The sequence below is a fragment of the Aulonocara stuartgranti genome, assembly GCF_965226115.1.
Source record: "Aulonocara stuartgranti genome assembly, chromosome: 4".
Classification (NCBI taxonomy): Eukaryota; Metazoa; Chordata; class Actinopteri; order Cichliformes; family Cichlidae; genus Aulonocara; species Aulonocara stuartgranti.
Genome location: NC_138942.1, coordinates 39,210,578 through 39,220,043, shown reverse-complemented (window position 1 = coordinate 39,220,043; position 9,466 = coordinate 39,210,578). Strand labels below are relative to the sequence as shown.

General features: G+C 44.2%; 1 long non-coding RNA gene across 1 annotated transcript; it reads left to right on the top strand.

The window, feature by feature from the left end:
- Nucleotides 1-8,266: 8,266 nt before the first annotated feature.
- Nucleotides 8,267-8,983, top strand: LOC309705033. The gene is made up of 3 exons (XR_014276443.1): nucleotides 8,267-8,378; nucleotides 8,666-8,734; nucleotides 8,843-8,983. It is a non-coding gene; the product is annotated as an uncharacterized lncRNA (long non-coding RNA).
- The last annotated feature ends 483 nt before the right edge of the window (nucleotides 8,984-9,466 follow it).

The window sequence follows — 9,466 nt, the reverse complement described above, 5'->3', positions numbered from 1 at the left end:
CGATCTGAAGTTCCAAATGTGTGTGTGTATATATATATAAAACTTTCATGACCTGGGCCTAGGAACCAAGGGCTCATGTATTTCTGTATTTGCGTTTATTTTTCCGTATGTAGTGTTTCAGTTGTTTTCTCTCCTTTGTCCTCCATTTCCCTGTGTGTAGTTTATATTTGTTCATACTTCTGGATGTTTTGGGTTCCTGAGGGATTGAGACCCGCCTCTGTCAGTGCGCCCCAGGGTGGCTGTGGCTACAACATAGCTTGCCATCACCAGTGTTTGAATGTGTGTGTGAATGGGTGAATGACTGATATTTAAAGCACCTTGGAGTCTTTAGGGACAAGTAAAGCGCTATATAAATACAGGCCATTTATCATTTACCCGAAAGTGTTCTCGCGCTGGAAGCTGCCAAACCTGCCGCTCCACAGTCATCACCAGAGATGGGCAGTAACGCGTTACTTGTACCGCGTTACTGTAATCTGATTACGAGTAAAGTAAGGGATTACTATTGCAAAAACGGTAATTAGATTACCGTTACTTTCCCGTAGAAATGCTGCGTTACTGCGTTACTAAAACCGTGATTTTTTTGCAAGAGTGTCTCATGACAGTGACGTAAGTGAGTGCGACGTTCATGACAACAGCTGTGTGCAGATCAACAGTGCATCATATATCGAGTGCGGGAGAGAGTATGAGCGTGCAGCGTTTAAAGCTTGGAAGTACTGACCTTATTTTGAATTTGATTCCATAAAAAGTGACAAAAACATTAGTGTCCATTGTGCGTGGGAAGAAAACTTCTTTTTAAAGCGAACCCCCCCCCTAAACTTCCAAGCAAGCACCGAGTGCGCTACGACATAATGGGAAACTCACAGAGAAACTCGCAGATTTTTCCACTGACCGCTGCGGCACACCTGCACCAGGGTAAACCTCCGCCTATGCCACTCCTGCTTTACAGGTGAAAATAGAGCAACAGGACCGCTAGTCTTTGATGTTATTTATTTTCTGCTGTGTTTTACTTGCATCTATTTGAAAGAGTGAGTGTAAACACACAGAAAAATATATTTTATGTGCTGGAATGTGCAGAAAATAAGTTTAAATGTTAAACAAATTTCTTCCAGTCAGAGAATGTTGCATATAATTTAATTTTTGCTTGATGCATAAAGTTAAAAGGTTAAAACTAATAAAACAAGTTTTAAAAAGAGACTTTTCCATTTGATTACATTTTGTATGATGGATTATGCAGAAAAAGTAGAATTGGGCTGAAAGATCTATCGCTTTATCACCTATTCAGGTTGTAAATCGTGTTTTTAAAAAGTAACTAAGTAATTAATTACTTTTTGGAAATAAGTAATCAGTAAAGTAATGGGTTTACTTTTTTGGGGGAGTTATCGGTAATTAGTTACTGATTACTTTTTTCAAGTAACTTGACCAACACTGGTCATCACCAGCTGCATATGGCCTCGTTAAGCATGGCCTATAGTATGGCTGAGTTCCAGTCATCGCTGGATCCTTAAATCAAAGTGTGTTTTTTAAGTCGCGGTATGAGAATAGGAGTTTTTTTAGTTTCTACTTTTTTACCGTTCAAGGACATGTGCACTGTGTGGCAGAATTACCACGTGGCCACAGTGCTGGCATTTGTATATAGTTGTGTTGTTTTTTCCTCTCACTGTCAATAATCCACTGTTTATTATAAGTGTCCTGCTTTTTGGGCGCTCCTTTTCAGTGCTACTCCACGGTATGCCATCACATTCTGTGACAAAAAAAATGACAATCTTCCACGCCAACTTATTAGTCAACCAAACACCCAGACAGATTTTTAATTCATTTGAAAGTCTGATGCCTAGCCTTGTTCATCCTAGCTGGAAAATTCAAAGAACCAAATACACCAGAGCTTACTTTATATTGTTACATGCTGTAGTGCCATCTTTGGGAGCATGTCAAGTTGCTATACATCAATACAACTGTTGTAGCCCAAATTTTAATAATGTGTATGCATTAAGTCCATAGTAACTACAAAAATTCCAAAAAATTGTAATAAACTACAAAAAAATTGAAAATTGTTTTTTTTTTTTTTGTTTTTTTTTTTACATATATTTCTCCATCTTCATCCATCTTCATCCGCTTTATCCGAGGCTGGGTCGCGGGGGCAGCAGCCTAAGCAAAGAGGCCCAGACCTCCCTCTCCCCAGCCACCTCCTCCAGCTTGTCCGGGGGAACACCAAGGCGTTCCCAGGCCAGCCGAGAGATATAATCTCTCCAGCGTGTCCTGGGTCTGCCCCGGGGCCTCCTCCCGGTGGGACATGCCTCGAACACCTCGCCCAGGAGGCGCCCAGGGGGCATCCTTGTCAGATGCCCGAACCACCTCAGCTGACTCCTTTCGATGTGGAGCAGCAGCGGCTCTACTCTGAGCCCCTCCCGGATGGCCGAACTTCTCACCCTATCTCTAAGGGAGAGGCCAGCCACCCTTCGGAGGAAGCTCATTTCTGCCGCTTGTATCCGCGATCTCGTTCTTTCGGTCACTACCCACAGCTCATGGCCATAGGTGAGGGTAGGGACGTAGATCGACCGGTAAATTGAGAGCTTCGCTTTTACACTCAGCTCCCTCTTCACCACGACGGACTGGTGCAGCGTCCGCATTACTGCAGCTGCAGCCCCAATCCGTCTGTCGATCTCCAGCTCCCTTCTCCCATCACTCGCGAACAAGACCCCGAGATACTTGAACTCCTCCACTTGGGGCAGGAACTCATCCCCGACCCGGAGTGGGCACTCCACCCTTTTCCGGCTGAGAACCATGGCCTCAGATTTGGAGGTGCTGATCCTCATTCCCGCTGCTTCACACTCGGCTGCGAACCGTTCCAGTGCGAGCTGGAGGCCCTCACCCGATGAAGCCAACAGAACCACATCATCCGCAAAAATCAGAGATGAGATTCTGAGGCCACCAAAGCGAAAGCCCTCCGCCCCTTGGCTGCGCCTAGAAATCCTGTCCATAAAAATTATGAACAGAACCGGAGACAAAGGGCAGCCCTGGCGGAGCCCATCACCCACCGGGAACGAGTCCGACTTATTGCCGGCAATGCGAACCAAGCTCTTGCAACGGTTGTATAGGGATCGAATGGCCCGTAGCAATGGGCCAGACACCCCATACTCCCGCAGCACCTCCCACAGGACACCCCGAGGGACACGGTCGAATGCCTTCTCCAAGTCCACAAAACACATGTAGACTGGTTGGGCAAACTCCCATGCACCCTCAAGTATCCTCGAGAGGATAAAGAGCTGGTCCAGTGTTCCGCGACCAGGACGAAAACCGCATTGTTCCTCCTGTATCCGAGGTTCGACTAGCGGACGAACTCTCCTTTCCAGCACCCTGGCATAGACTTTCCCAGGGAGGCTGAGGAGTGTGATCCCCCTGTAGTTGGAACACACCCTCCGGTACTGCCCCTGATCTCCACGCAACATTGCAAAGGCGTGTCAACCAGGACAGCCCTACAACGTCCAGAGCCTTCAGGAACTCGGGGCGGACCTCATCAACACCAGGGGCTCTGCCACCAAGGAGTTGTTTAACTGCCTCAGTGACCTCGCCCCCGGAAATTGGCGGGTCATTCCCCTCATCCCCAGACTCTGCTTCCTCCTCGGAAGACGTGTCAGTGGGATTAAGGAGGTCCTCGAAGTATTCCTTCCACCGCCTGACAATTTTCTCAGTCGACGTCAACAGCGCTCCGCCAGCACTATACACAGTGCAGGTAGAGCACCGCTTTCCCCTCCTGAGACGCCTGACGGTTTGCCAGAATCTCTTCGAGGCAGTCCGAAAGTCTTTTTCCATGGCCTCTCCGAACTCCTCCCACACCCGAGTTTTTGCTTCAGCCACTGCCCGAGCCGCATTCCGCTTGGCCTGTCGATACCTGTCGGCTGCCTCCGGAGTCCCACAGGCTAACCAAGCCTGATAGGACTCCTTCTTCAGCTGAAAGCTGATTCATCAGTGTTAAAACTACAATAAAAGGTGTTACAATCAAGAATTGCTGACATTTCAAATACTCATCAGTCTAAGCTAAGAAACCCTGTGTGACTTGGCCTCAAAAGCACACAGTCCAGTACTTAACCACATAATAATGATTAAAAGTAAGTAATAGTTTTTGTCCTCTAAATATGAAAGCTTGCCTGTTTAATATGCATCTTTGAAACTATTTTTCCCCAAATGTTGGATACTTGTCACAAATATTCCTCTCTGTAGCTCTGACATATCACAGGTCACCTGATACCTTCAGTTTCTCTCTTGCCTTTCAGTAATCACCTACTTAGAATTCACAAAAGACCAACAATTACACCATTGACAGAAATGTCACAAAAGTCACAAAAAGGTTCTGGTGCAGAGTTCTACTTCTACTTCAGCTTCTTGGAGGCAGGAAGTGTGACAAAAGTGAAGCTTTACAGACAGAGTAGAGCAAAGTAACTGGGACAAATTTAATCTCTAAATGACTATTTACCTGTTCTTGAGAGGGCTCGAACATCATATATATACACATATATATATATATATATATATATATATATATATATATACACACACACACGTATATACGCCTGTCCCCACACCTCGCGTGGGAGCCGCTGGGGCTCGGCAGGGACCGGTGCCTGTTCCTGCGCCCCGGAAGAAGGCGGCGGAGCCGGCAGCGGTGGAGGCGGCACCCGAGGAGCCGCTCCAGCCGGGAGAGACAGCAGCGGAGGCGGCACCCGAGGAGTCGCTCCAGCCGGGAGAGATAGCAGTGGAGGCGGCACCCGAGGAGTCGCTCCAGCCGGGAGAGACAGCGGCGGAGGCGGCGCCCGAGGTGCCGCTCCAGCCGAGAGAGACAGCGGCGGAGGCGGTGCCCGAGGAGCCGCTCCAGCCGAGAGAGACAGCGGCGGAGGCGGCGCCCGAGGAGCCGCTCCAGCCGGGAGAGGCAGCGGCGGAGGTGCAGCGTGGGGAGCTGCTCCCACCGGGAGGGGCGGAGAAGCCGCGGGATAAGTCGGTGGTGCCCGTGCTAGGGGAGTCCGCGCCACCGAAGCCCGAGGTTGGCGGGGTGAGCAGAGCGGCCTCACCTCCACCAGAGGCCGGTGCTTGCCGGACATCTGCCCAGCCGCCTGCGAGCCGGGGCGCACGACCGTGCCGACCGCACCGCGTTCACCTGCCACGCGGCCGACCTTCCGCCTGCGGTGGGGGGAGTACGTTCGGCCGGATGGTTCCCCGGCCTCAGTCAGGCGATGGGGGTATGTGGCGAGGCGTAGCCTGCGGTGCCGTGCAGAGGAGGCGGACGCACCTGTACGGCATCCGCAATCACGCCCCGCCGAATTAAATATTGTACTGGGTCCTGTGGTTGGGTTGTTGGTGTTATGTTGAGCTGGCAGCAGGAGAGCTGCAGCTCTGAGTGCGAATGTACAGCAACCGTGTAGGGATTAATAAAAAAATATCAAAATGCCACTGGGTCTGCCGTGGTCGTTTACAATGATACATTTAAAGTCATACTAACTTTGACATATTTCTTCATATATTTGTTGAATTAAATGGTTATATGAATTAAACAGTCTGTCTCTACATAATTCTGACAGATTTTAAGGAGGCTGTAAGCTCACCAAGCCAAAACCCCAACCATACTATAGCTTTTACATCATTACATTTCTGAGTTTCATAACTGTGGTGGTGCAACTACATAATACATTATTTTAAACATACCCTAAACAACAGATTTACAATGAACACAACTGTAAAGATTTCTGACCTTAAGTGTTTTACCCTACAGCAAGCTATCACGAATAGGCACTTATATTTAACATAGCTAATACATTTACCTTTTCCTGTCATGTGTTGACCAAGTTTAGCTTACCTTTTTGAAGTAAAACCTTGAAGCTTGACCCTTTGAATTTTGAAATGTTAGGATGCTCAGTCACCGTGTGCAGCCTTGAAACCTGCGCCTTCGGGCGAAATCTGGAGGGAATTAGCACTCCTGCGTCTATGAACGTATTCGAACCGCATTGATTTCCCGCACTCTGTCCCGGGGACTAGCAGTAACGTGGATCTGTTGGGCGTGCTTCCATGACACCAGGAAAAGAGATCGCCACTTTCAAAATAAAAGCTCATCTAAAAAATACTTTAAAAAAACTACATAATACATTAACTACATAAAAAATAAAAAAGACCAGTAATTTTATACGTTTTAAATTGTAAGTTTGAGACTTATAAAATAGTACTGATAATTTCATAATTCAAATTAGACAAGAATCGGGTCTGATCACCAACAAAAACCGCCCTAAAGTAAAGGGACAAAATCAACACAAGGCAGTACAATTGGGAAAAAACAACAATCATAGTTAGCCAATCAGGCCGATGGCAACAGATTGCATCACAATTTGTAACATAAAAGACCAGCGGTCCCTTTCCCGCTCGTTCTGAAGAAACTTGCAGACACAGTCACAGCTCTTCTACTTTGTGCTCTTGTGATATTAAGAACTTCATAAAACGTAAGTATTGATATTGAAGCCGTTTTTTAGTGCCTTTATACTATGTACAACACATTATAATGTAGTGAAAGATAAAAAATCTAGCCATTTAAGTTCCTGTGAATATAAAGACCGTCAAAGTACCCCTAAAATTTGGTCTGACTTTTCTATCGGCCTATGAATGTTTTATATATGTGTATCTCCATTTTTCTCTCGAAGAAAAAAAATTACTTTTGATAAATTCACATTTAGTATTGATAGCAATGTATTTGTAGGTGTCATGGTTTGATGAACTTATTGTTTCAGGGATATTTAATTGAAAAAACTATCTGAATGTATTCATGAAAATGGCATCTATTTTTTTATGAAATATTAAGATCTTACAGAATCAGACAAATCTTCCAGATCTATAACAGTTTTATAAACTTTAAGACGTTATGTTTGGGCTGTTAGTAGGAAAAAATTGCTTAAGGCTGGCACTCTGCCCTGGCAACCGTCTCCCAACTTTGCTGTTTCTGGTCATAAAATTGCCATTTTCTGCCCAGTTAAGGAGGGCGGGACTGACCAAAAAGCAGGGACAGTAATTCTATAATTTTATTGGCTCAAATGATTAAAAAGGGGAGCCAATATGAACTAAAGCCACAGAGACCAAGCAGGCGCACTATGTTTTTGTTTGTGCGTCTGCACCTGGCCTGTGTGTGTTGGGGGAGGGGGAAGGGCAGGCAGGCAATCTTTAAGATGTCTGTAATGTTGCTGTTTTTCACTTCAGGAGCATGAATCCTTTTTCAGATAATTTTCCTATGATGATTCATTGTTTTCTATTGTCCACTGTAACCTATTTTTAAGTATTATTTTAATTAATAATTATTTTAATTATTATCTGAAAACAATTAAGTGGGGAAAAGAAAATTGTGATTTTTTTTCTACGTTCCATCCAGAGTAAATTGGATAGACTTACATGTGCGGTAATATTTGTATGTATTTTATGAAGGCTCATAAGCGTTAAATTAATTTTCAGACCAACATTTTGTAAAGATAATTTGTGTTTTTACAAAAATATTGAAATGTTTTCAGGTATGTAAATATCAAGCAGGAACCTCAGAAACACACGTAGGGTTGAGGAAGTTCATGATGTGTTTGTTTTATATCAAAATGTGAAGAGACGACATGAAAGCAACAGGTGTTACTGTATTCTGTCAGAACTGGATCCAGCAGAAATGTATGAACCTGTTAATGTGTTTATTTTGCTTTTTTTTTTCAGAATGGCCTTAAGGAAACTGACTGACAACCGGCCTGAGACGCCGTATTTCCGGCCCCCTCCCATTCATATCCGGGTGTTGAAATGTTGTGACCAGCTAAAGGTGATTCAATTCAATTTTATTTATATAGCATCAAATCACAACAACAGTCGCTTTAAGGCGCTTTATATTGTACAGTAGATCGTACAATAATAAATACAGAGAAAAACCCAACAATCATATGATGTAGACTTTCACATGTATGAACGTGGCTATGGAGTAAGATCATAGAAATACATTTCTTTATTTATGTATTTATCAGGTGATCAGCTGGGTTATCGAGGATGGAGAGGTCAAAGCACTGTCAACAAAAAAAAATAAAGTGGCAGCAATCACAGATGGTGAAACAGTGCTAAAGATCACCTTGTTTGAAGAGTTCTCCTCCAAAGTAAAACAGGACATGTCCTACATGATGAGGGGACATGAGCTGAGGGGCCAAGCTCCCCCTTATCTCATCAATATCACTGCGAGGACACAGTTCTTTAAAGCTCCTGCCCTGGCAGTCTCGGAGGCCCTCATCATAAAGGCGGAGGAGCTGCTTAATCCACCTTCCCCAGCAACACCACTAAAGATGAGCCCAACATCTGGAGGGCTCATGACAGTGGAAGGGGAGGTTGTGGAGGTAAATATTTGTGGTTCCATCAGAATTGATATTGCTTTAGGTTTTCAAAGAAACCATTACTTTTTTGTCTTTAAAAGTAAAAATAATAATTTTATTGTTCTTGTCAAACAAACACAAAATTGTGAGAACAAGATCAACCACTATTATTTTGTAAATGGTTGTAGATTTATCATTAACAACAATAATAAAATAATAGATGTAGTAAGTCAAGAAAGTAGCACCTAGATGTACACACACAGATTTATGCAATCACTATAACTGACATTATATTTTAATTGAATTTTCAGTGTTCGGCAGTGAGGACAGTTTGCTCAGGCAAACAACTGGTGCCAATACGCACTCTCCAGCTAAAACAGGTAATGGTGCAACTAAAGTGTAATATTGAAAATGGTGAAAATAGGCATATTTGAGATTTCCATTAGTTAATGAATAAATGTTTCATTCTGTCATTTTTGTGATTTCAGGATGGACATACCATGACTGTCTCCTTGTGGAGGGAGGCGTCAATTGTTGACGTTCGTGTGGGAGATCAGGTAAAGATCTCCCACGTCAAAGTGCACCGCTCCGCCTATGGAGTACAGCTCCAGTCAACTTCCCATACAAAGACGGAGGTATGAAGAAGCCATATGTTTATACCAACATGTAATAGCAATGTCATTTGCCAAAATGTTTAGAATTATAGGTGGTCCAAAAGATTGACTCTGTTCATCTGGACATAGCATTTTCAAGTGGGAGAAATGTTTCATCACTCATCCAAGTGACTTCTTCAGTCTCAGCGGACTGCAGGTTTCTGTGGTCTTTGATCAGTGCCCATGACAATTTGTATATTACTGACCAATGAACTGACCTCCCAGCCTATTGTTTCTTCAGTGGGCTAGTTTCAGTCATTATGCAATGTACTGTTTAAAAGATTGGGTAAAAGAGACTGAAGAAGTCACCTGGATGAGTGACGAAACATTTCTCCCACTTGAAAATGCTATGTCCAGATGAACAGAATCATCCTTTTGGGATTTACTTACGTGGATCATTGAGCATGCATCAAGACGTGATTACCATATTAAATATATGCTTTTTGTGTATTGACAGAC